Raw genomic sequence first — 11073 nt, forward strand, 5'->3', positions numbered from 1 at the left:
CATTTTTTAACCACCATCACAATCAAATCTTGCATTTGCTCAAGTTATAATTATTAATATTATTATTATTGAAAGTTGAAACACAAGGAGAAAAAAAGAGAAAACAGCATCAAATGTTTCAGAGATTAATCAACCACAATCTGATCTTATCGTTTCGGAGCGTGCAGGGTCACACAGTGAAACTCCCATGTCATAGCACGGTCTAATCTTTTAACTCTTATGTTCTTTGTTGTTTATTACATTGTCAGTTAAATTCTTTGTTCAAACACAAATCAAGTTCTGCTTTTTGTGCATCTCTTGAAAAAGAAATATAAATTGTTAATATCTACAGAGAGCTAACAAATAAAATATGGAATTAAATTAATTACAAGGAAAAATGGTAATCTAATAATATATGAAACAGCAAAACATCAAATTTAATATAAAAAACAGGTTTAATTCACAGAAGTTGAGGAAAAGTTCAGTTGTAAAATGTTGAAGCAGATGGTCAGATGTACTGTAATACTGATCTATACCCTATCTCATTAACAAGATACATTTTCCATTATCACATGAATAGATGAGTTCAAGTTTGTTGAATGAATACATTTTGGTTGTAATGAATTGAAGTAATCACATGAGAGGAAAAAAGAAGAAATCACAAAGGTTTCAACTCAAACCGCTTACATTATGTTCACAGAAAAAAATATTATTTTCCATAACATACAGTAAGAACATTTTTCAATAGGGGGCTTTTGATTACATGACGCAGTAGGATGTAGAGTGTAATGAAGTCACCAAGAAGTCATCTGCGCATGAAAGAGCATTAAGTTCTCCTCGTTGTGTGGATTCTAGGATGCAATTTGGCCAAAGAGAATGTTAGGAGTTTTTAAAGATTAATTTGAAATGGAATGATTATTGTTTATTTTAATTACTACTATGATATTCAGCATACCCTCATAGTATGTTTAAAAAAAACCAACACAAGATTTCAAATTTAAAAGTTAAGTTTGTTCTTAGTATTTCATGTTATTTAAGTTTAGGTTATCCCTTTTGAGTGGGGTTATGACTTTAAAAAACAACACATATATTCATAACCTAGGTACAGACTGGAATGACGTTCATTTATTGAAAGAAGGCCAGCCTAGACTACTGTACCTAGGCCTAATCAGTGGTTTTTATTATTTTACAATCTCAAAATTGTTACTGGTTGGCCAGTTATTTTTACAGGTAAAATTGACAGCTAAAACAGCTTCGGGGGAACACAGTGGAGTAGTATTTACTAAATGAAACTTAACTAAATTATACAGTATAGTATAATACATTGTAATTTATATTTATATGCACCTTGTTAAATTATTATGTTGAAGGCTTGCGAATCGCAATTACATAATAACTGACTCTTTTCCAAAGAGTGTACTGCATTCTTTAACATAAACTTGGGCCATTTTGCACACAGAACCAATGTGAGATCTCACCACGAAATGAGACGCATCGTTGGTGAAATCATACTCTGAGATATTCACCAAAATAGGTCAAAGGCAACATTTTTACAAAATTTTGATTTTAATACTTTTGAATATCTTGATACTTATATTTTATGATTGTGTACTTTTTAAGTGAATTTTCTTACTAAAACAGTGTTCTCTTCACATATTCTGTAATTCTAGTCCTATTATTTGTACAGGTTAGTTTATCTTCGAGGCCGATTTTCTCAAACCTGGTTCTCATACACTACACCTAAACTTTAAATGCTAACATCTCTGGATCTATTTATCCTAGGGAAGCCATTCAAAGACCAAATTAAAGCTTATACCAAATCTACCAAAATCTAATATTATCTCATTTTTTGATTTTCTAACGATGAGACTCATTTTGTAGTGAGACCTCACCAATGGCTTAAACATATCATTTGAAAGATGGTGCACTTTCGAAACCAGCTGAAACACAAGAATAGCAGCTATGGGAATTGAACTTGGAACCAAGAGATCTCACAGTTCAGCAGACACACCGTGGCTACCACTAATTTAGCCGGCTCAGCTAGCTGTCTTCATCAGGTGCAGACAGAGTTACTGTATTCAAGCCACCGTAAGTATACATGATGGTAACAAACTGACATGATTCTATGAAAAAAACTATGTTTGTAATAATATCCAGCAATTATACACCTATGTTAAAGCCAGGCTGATATGTTGTAGAAATTATTTTTCTAAGACACAAAAAGCATATTTGATGAAAAACTTGAAAGCGGTTTACTGAAATACAGATTTTTGAATATTAGAAAACAATTTTTCATTAGCCCACTGCATTTCATAATTTTGATTTTTTTTAAATTTCATCAACACTGACTTTGTTTTTGCTTAATCTACTTTTTTTCCCCCCTATCTATCCCTTTATTATCATCTGCATTTTAGTATCAATTGAATTAAAGAGTGTAAAGACTAAAAATCAATACAAATGAAAGATTTTATTTTTTCTTAATGTAATTTTTGTTTTCTTTTTAGTGTACACAAGCAAATTAAGCCAATTACTTAGATATTTAAAAAAATTTAATACACTCAAAAGTGAAAGGGGAAGTAAATTATATTTTCTATAACCTTATTTTACAGTACATTTGATATTGTTAATGAGAGTACCATTTTCTCAGTTTTACTCTGGTGTTTAGCAACAAAGAAAAATATTTAAAAAAAGAATCATGAACTATTATCTTTATTGTAATGTAAGAATTGTAAAATCAATGAAATGAAATGAACAGATGGCTCAACTGTAACAACCCTTTTTTCATTATCAATAATAATCTTATATAGTGCCCTCTATATACTGTACAACTGATTATAATATCATTTTTTTATATTTTTCTGATTATATTTATCATTGGTTTCTTTGTCTGAAATATTGCCTGTTGTTACTTATGAAGCATACTGTATCATAGTGAGTAGATTGATTCAGCCTTTTATTCAATCTAGACATCCAATTTGAGTACAGTTGAACAGCTTGGTGATTAAGATACTTGCCTACCAATCCCAGGATCCTGGGTTCAATTCCTGTCATGGTAACCAGATTTTTTTCTCACAACCAAGACAACTCCACTCCCTAAGCATGGAGGTCCCTACGCCTCACAATGAGACTTTGTTTATGTGGAGCATCTTGTGTTTATGTTTGTCTTATAAAGATATACCACTTTGAATAGTGATTAAGCATATCCTTAGCCTTTTGAATGAACCAATTAACAACAAAATTAAACAAACTGCCAAATAAATTTATGGTATTATTTGTTCCATCTGTAATTTACTTTGTTCATTCATTGTATTATCTTTTTTCATGACCTTAACTACTACTGCATTTGGGAGGCGGGGAGGGGGAGGGGGGTGTGGGACGGGTGAAAGAGGGAGCACTCCTCTGATCTTTTACAGCACATGGTGAGGTTATGTCTAAGCCCTTTTACAGTAGGTTCTATTGGGATTTGATTTATTCGACGTGAACACCTAGAACAATCCACGAAAGTCTGAAGAATTATTTCTAATGGAGCCTTTCTGGTGCTTACTGTAGGGAGAACACATAGACTACCTTTCAATAGAGTGTACTGCATTCTTTAATAGGTCATACTTGGCAAATGTCTCATCAGAAGAAGGTACACATTTTGGTACATGCCCATCCAGCTGAATCAGAAAAATACTATGGAGCTTTCGCTAGGTCGGAATCACTCATGCGTGACCGTCCTACCTGGCGTCCTACATTCTCTGTATACGTAGATTTGGCCAAATTGCGTTCCAGAATCTACTTGACAATTTGACCTTAACGTTCTCGCATGCGCAGATGACTTTTACTGACGTCATTACGTTCAATGTCCTACCGTCATCATGCAATCAAAAACTCCCTTATATTGATGGAATTGAACTGGGTACCAAAGGTTAACAATGATCTCTAGCACCATATTAGCCTACTAAGCTATGATACAGCACTTTAATAATAATGGTGTTTAGGACAAAAAAAATTTTTTTTTGTTTGCCCTCCTCCATCAGCCCCCTAACTCACTGAAAAAAATAGTGGCAGAAAAACAAAAAAAAATTTTTTTTATTTTACAAATAAAAAAAAAAATGTGAGTGAATTTATCTTTATTTTTTGCCAGATGACATACAAATTAGACTAAAGTTATTGTCTGAAGTAAGATATTGCCATTCTAGGCCTCTGTGGGTTATTTTTATTCAGTCTGATGAGTATTTTTTTTAAAAAGGAAAAAAATTTAAAAAAAAAATATTTTCCGCCCATCCCTATTTATCATTTTTTTTAAAAAGAAGGGCAAACAAACAATTTATTTTATTTGGCCTTATCAAAGTTTATGAAGCACAATATTTATTAAAATGTTTGTAGTACATGAATATTTGAAGAAAAGAAAAATACTTTTAATCATTTTGCTTTTGGTCATATTTTTCAGTTTCAAAATTTAACATCCTTAAAAAATTATTTGCAAAAAAAAAATGTTAAACTTTATTTCTCCTTATATGTCTCTATAATCTACATAATCTACAATGCAGAACATTTTTTAGTTGCTTATTTGAAAAGATGATTGATAAATAAATGATTGAAGAGGATAATAATCACTTTAATGAGACAAATTCTTTAATCAATAAAATATTAACTACAGAAGTGTGCCTCATTATCAAGTTTAAAATTAATGTTCTAATTAAAAAAATAATCCATGATTCAAAACTTTTCAAGTTTTTTATTATCCTTTTTTCTATTATAAACTACATTACAAACTATATTTCTGCAGAATTCCATAAAATAACAATAGAACGAAAACTAGGAGAATCACTATAGATCTACAGTATTTATTTATGTTGTTGCTTGATTGTTTCATTGTTGAATCTGGACCTATTTGGAGACTAATACTTAATGCTTTTGAAGAGTATTTCCAGAATAAAGGAACTTTTCAAAATTTGAAATTTAATCCATTTTAATTGCCTGTGTAACATTATAAGAAAAATATTCAAATTATAATATTCACCTGAATGAGAATATAATTATTTAATCCATATAACATCAATGATAAAAATCCATAAAACTCACCAGGTTAGAGGTCAGCTATGTAGCTATAAATCATAAAATTCCCACTGCAACTTTGACGCAACTGGCAGCACACTGAAACCACAATACTCATAACATTGAGAAGTTTCGTTTCCACATGAGTCAATTAAGAATCACCGAATGCAAGTGCCTAGACGATCGTGTGTGTCAAGTTAATACGCTTCCTACTCGTCTTGGCCATGCAGAACGTGTATACTCTGACACGAGCTGACTGGTGGAGTGATATCATAAAATCTGTGGATGCAGCTCTCCACAATTTTCTCTGCTTTGTTGGGTGTTCAAGGGTTCGAGTCAGGATGTGCCTGAAAATGAATCAAATGTATTACTTAAAATGCTGGTGTTATACAGTATGTCTATGATTTGAGATATCAGTCAATTACATTTTTTCCCTATTGTAATCATATTTAATTAATTACATTCTTTAGGGATTTTTAATTACCATAATTTGTGGTACCATTATATGTTTACTAAGTGATAAATATTTGCTTGGAAATGTATTATTAAATTGTTTTATTAAATCATATTTTACCAAATAAAATCAATGAACATTGATAGTTTTGGGAATTTATGATCAACATAGACCAATTGATGACGTGCAAGGGGAGGAAAGAAGACGAGGAAGGAAATTAGAATCTAATTAATTAATAGAGTCAATTTACTGCCTCATTAATTTCTTCCTAAAATGCTATTTCATCGTCAGAATTTCCACTTGTGCAGCACCCCTTGGTGTGAATTCATAACGCTTCATATTCAATATTTGAAAATACTTATAATGGGCTAAATACAAATCTGTGGTTTATGAACTTGATTTCCTTCTTCCACTATCAGAGCTATAGGTCCAAATCATGCCAATAGCAGGTTTTTAGCTCCGATAAGCTCTAGAAGATTGAATATTAATAGATATTTTTTTTAAGCTCCGATGATTGATAGATCTTTCTTTGAGCTTTTTTTTAGTTCCAATGAGGGCGGGCAGAGCTTGCTGATTGATTAATAGATCATTTTTTAGCTCTGATGAGGGCGGGCTGAGCTGGCTGATTGCAGAGCCGTAGATAGAGTTTGGATTGGATATACGCGCGTGATTGGATGGATCGCAATCACATGACTTACACCGGCCACGTTGTCACCAAAACAAAACATTAAAGCTATACGCGCGCATGCGTCTGGGCTGTTTGGTAACGACATGGCGTCCATGCGCCAAGTTGGCCAAACTCTCGCTATCTACGGCTCTGGCTGATTGTAGAATTCCTATATAGGAACTCTAGCTGATAGTAGCTGATGGAATTAATAGATCATTTTTTGTATGGGCAGCCATTAGGGCCAATAAAGGTCTACTCTACTGCCTCTATTATTATAGGCCTACTGCCCTAATCAGAGTTTTGGAGACTACGAGAACTTGTTTTTTCTCGCTATAACCAACTCAACAAGACTTGCATCATCAGGACTAATGTATTTGTCATAGGAAACCTAATATAGTATGAATAGAGTATTACTGGTCCAGACTATCAAATTGTATTGACAAAAACATGACATGCCTAAATATGGTCATGATGACATCACATCATGACCATATATAGGCACATCATGACTATACTGTATATGGGTATACCCTAAATATGGTCATGATGACATCACATCATGACCATATATAGGCACATCATGACTATACTGCATATGGGTATACAATTGTTTTTTTTTTTTTGTTTTTTTTTGGACAGGGTTTTGGTTTATAGAGCATTACAGAGTGTATTCCATCCTGTAAGTAGCAAGTGACATGCTGTCGGGCAAGAATGACATTTTGAAAATAAACGATCAAGCGTACAGAGTGAGAGATGCATGCATATTAAACCTAGTACAGTTTAAAATACAGTGATATATAGAAAAATAACAAATATGGAAAATCCCAAATAAGACCAAAACAGAAAAACATTGTGTGCATGGGAAGAAAATAGATTGTATACTTAATAGGACTTTTCTACCATTTTACATAATAAGCAATGAAATTAACAGTAATCTTGATAAAACTTCAAAGCAATATTTAATACTTATGTACATATGATTGCACACAACATTCATGTTTGATTGTTTCTGAGAAAAATAAATGATATGAAATGAAATGTATTTTGATCCCCAGGTTGCAAAATGTGAAATTCAAAAGCAGGTAAATCAAAATTAAATGAATTGAAGAAGCCACATAGAGGGAGAAATTTCAAGATTAAAATATTCTTCCATGCTAAAATTTATCAAATTGTTTTGATTGTAAATTAATAATCCTCTAGGCAACACCCAGTAGCCTCTCTGACAAAATGGGTTACCCTACTGCAAAAAAAAAGGATATTTAATTGTGAAGAGATTAGCAAACGCAACAAAATTTGACCGATTGAGCCATGATTCACCCCTGAAATGATCTAAGATAACTCACACACTTTAGTAAATTAGTTTGACCAGCTAATATACAGTAACACCCGAACAGATCGATCCAGTAGCTACCGGTGTACTGACCGCGTAAGTTGAACGGCTAATATTGTTATTGACTGATATATCACATGCAAAGCCAACAGCATTTAATTGGTTACATGGTTTGACTAACGGTTATTAATTAGGTGCCTGATATATTAGAATAATCTAACGATAAATTGAATGAAATTATATGACATGACTGAGGATAGCTTTTTAATTGGTAGATACTGTATACACAGAGTATATGCCATAAAAGTAAACAGAGCTAATCACTACCTGATTGGCTATTAACTGATCACATGATATGCTAATAATTATTGTTCAACAATTTTATTCCAGTGTTTATTTTTTGCTGCAAAATTTTATCTTGATTACCTAAGAATTTTTTATTTCTTTCATGAGAACAAAGAAAAAGATAAATATCTACCGTATGTTAAATCTGGAAAAATTATAAAGTTTTAGTTTATAAAATCAAATTGCTTAATACTTAATAGGTGTATCACTTCTAATCAGACAAATAAATTAACTTTCAAAAATATATTTTGAGAACTCTCCCCACCCCTCTCCCAGCCCACAAAAAAAAATCTAAGCAATTTGTATCAATGCCCATAATGAACTATTGTCTTTCTTACTATAATTTTTTAATTAAATAACAAAGGTAACCATTTTTAATTTTGATTTATATTAGCTCGAATTTGTTCAACAAAGACATTTTAAGAAGATCTATAACAGGATTTGGCACAAGTCGGGTAACTACTAGTTTGAACTTTCAGTAAATGTAGTGAATAAACATAAACAGCTATCGGAAACGGGTATAGAGGGAACTGAAAGGTCAGGGTATTAAACAGAGAAATATACAGTGTACTGAAAACCAATTAACACTCAGTTGTGATCTAACTATTACTGTCGTTAGAAGTAATGACCTAAATTGACTATATGAACTAACACTATATGTTGATCAGGTGAACAATAATGATGGTGATGTGAAACTATAGGATGTTGATCAGGTGACCACTTATATCGATCTATGACTAAAGTATACTGTACTTGATCAGTCTGTAGTAATGTATTATTAAGGAAGAGAAAAGAAATTAGAGAAGAACAAGAAGACGGAGTAGTAGAAAAAGGAGGAACACAATGAGAGAATAAGGAAAGACAACAGTAGGATAGAGAAGATGACTCAATAAAGGACAAAATGTTGAATCATGGCTTCCCTCTCTTTAACCGGAGTAACATTTATTCTATGTTATTTAAGGAGGAGGGAAAAAAGGAGGGAGAGGAGAAGAGTCAGACTAGTAGTCAGCCAAATCCCATACATGTTACAAGAATACAATAAAGTAAAAACTATAATTTTGGCAAATACTTTTTAAATATTACACCTAAAAAAAACATTAATAAAATAAAAATACTATACGACTATTTTTCCCATACCAATCAATTTTTGTTTCGTTGCAAAATGTTTTTTTTTAATGATAATAATACAGAAATTCAATTTTTTTTAATTTTATTTATGTTATTTAATTTGAAAAAATGTTAATTCTATCATGAAACTACTAAAAAATACTAACTACATCATTTTTTTAAAGAATAAATAAATAAATACCTATTATCGAATGAAAAAAAAACATTTGTGCATCAAGCAATTATTTAACAATGACAAATTACAACAGATCTTCGTGAGTTGGACGAATATCCAAGTAGAACCCTGGGAGTAGAGAATTCAATGGTGAAGAAGACGACACGAAAAATAAAAACTCCTGGAAAGGAGAGCAGTTTAATTTCATGAGACATTGCATATTATTGACACTTGCCTCCTGTGGGAATCGGTCGTAAGATACGCAATACAACAAAAGCAAGCTTGGATCCTGTTTAGCATATCCGAAACACCAGGGGAGAAATTCAGTTTATGGCCCAAGATTTAGCCAACTCCCTCAAGAGTCATTTGTAAGCTCAATTCCTCAAAGCTAATTATCCAGGGTTCTTGGGTAAAGTATGTATAATTAGATTGTACTGCAAGTGTTGTATAGTGCCATTATATATGATGTAAAGTCATCATATCAATGTGTATACAGTAGCTTGGTTCTTGGTAAATTTTGTTGAGTAATCCATGATTTATTTCAGGTAAGAAAACAGGAATAATCTATGTATAAGCTAATGAACCAATGAATAAATGAATAAACAAATGAACAAATAAAATATGAACCACTGAATGAAAAAGGAATGATGGAATGAATAAACCACTAAATGAACCCCTGAAACAAAAATTGAAAGAATAAAGAAAAGACTGAATGAAAGATTAAAGGAATAAAAAAAGACTGAATGAACCACTGAATGAAAGATTAAAGGAATAAAGAAAATACTGAATGAACCACTGAATGAAAGATTGAATTTGAAGGAATAAAAAAAAGACAGAATGAATCACTGTATGAAAGATTGAAGGAATAAAGAAAAAAGACTGAATGAACCACTGAATGGAAGATTGAAGGAATAAAGAAAAGACTGAATGAACCACTGAATGAAAGATTGAAGGAATAAAGAAAAGATTGAATGAACCACTGAATGGACCAATGAATACATTCGTAAAAGAACCACAGAGGTAACCAACAAAGTAATACATGTATGGATAAAGATGAGTGACAGACAAAAGAATGAACTAATTAATTAATCAATCAAATAATCAGTTAATGTACAAAGATTTCTATCAAGGGAACAATATGAAATAATCTTTTTTTTACTATTTTTTTATTTTCTTTTTATTAATTTTGAAGTACTGTATAGTCTTATGACTTTCTAGGAATTTTAAAGCATTATTGTAGGCCTACTGTATATTGTCATGAAGGCCTTAAAAATTATTCAGATTTGCTAATACGCTTTTAATTTTTAAATCTAGTTTATGTATTCTATTAAATTTGTTTAATACTTTTTAGCGTTTTAATTTAGATAATAAACCCGAGTTTGCAGATCGACAAGCTCCATTGAGTTTCTGGGGCAATTACTTTTAGAGCACTGAGCTATAATGCAGGCCTTACAATCCCAAATGAAATGGTTTAATATTTTTTTCGGCCTTGCCATATACTTTGAAATTGAAAAAGCTGTTAATAAATAGAAAAATCTGTTAAATAAAGTAAATATCTTTCAATGGTACATAAATGATAATTCAGGAAGGAAAATGAATTATTACTCAGTAGGACATCACCTGCTTGGCAAACACCACACAATATAATATCTATTTTGATCACAAAAGCAAATGCCGCTAAACTAAAAATGATAAATATTTGATGATAACAGGTATTTGAAAACTAAATTGAACTTTAAAACCTTTATCATTCAATTGAAGATAAATGCGAGAAGAAACCTGAAATAACATCACCATGGATACCTACAGAAATGATGGGAGTATAATGAATAGGCCCTATGAGGCAAAAATTATCTCTTTTACATTCGAGCAATTTTAAATTTTATACTATATTATATAAAATAAATATTCTCAGATTTGCATTTTTATTATTCCTTCTGTAATCTGTGAAGGCATTGCCCTTCATTTCAAAA

General features: G+C 31.5%; 1 protein-coding gene across 2 annotated transcripts in view; it reads right to left on the reverse strand.

Annotated features, from left to right (window-relative positions):
• The window catches only part of LOC117114410 (zinc finger MIZ domain-containing protein 1-like), a 72185-nt gene that overhangs the window by 50271 nt on the left and 10841 nt on the right, over nucleotides 1-11073 (reverse strand). For both annotated transcript variants that reach the window (XM_033258083.1, XM_033258082.1), the window contains exon 2: nucleotides 5050-5369. The gene's annotated coding sequence lies outside the window, so the exon portion shown is untranslated. The remainder of the gene's footprint in view (nucleotides 1-5049; nucleotides 5370-11073) is intronic.

The sequence above is a fragment of the Anneissia japonica genome, unplaced genomic scaffold, assembly GCF_011630105.1.
Source record: "Anneissia japonica isolate Jap-2015-1 unplaced genomic scaffold, ASM1163010v1 scaffold1231_len1163931_cov198, whole genome shotgun sequence".
Classification (NCBI taxonomy): Eukaryota; Metazoa; Echinodermata; class Crinoidea; order Comatulida; family Comatulidae; genus Anneissia; species Anneissia japonica.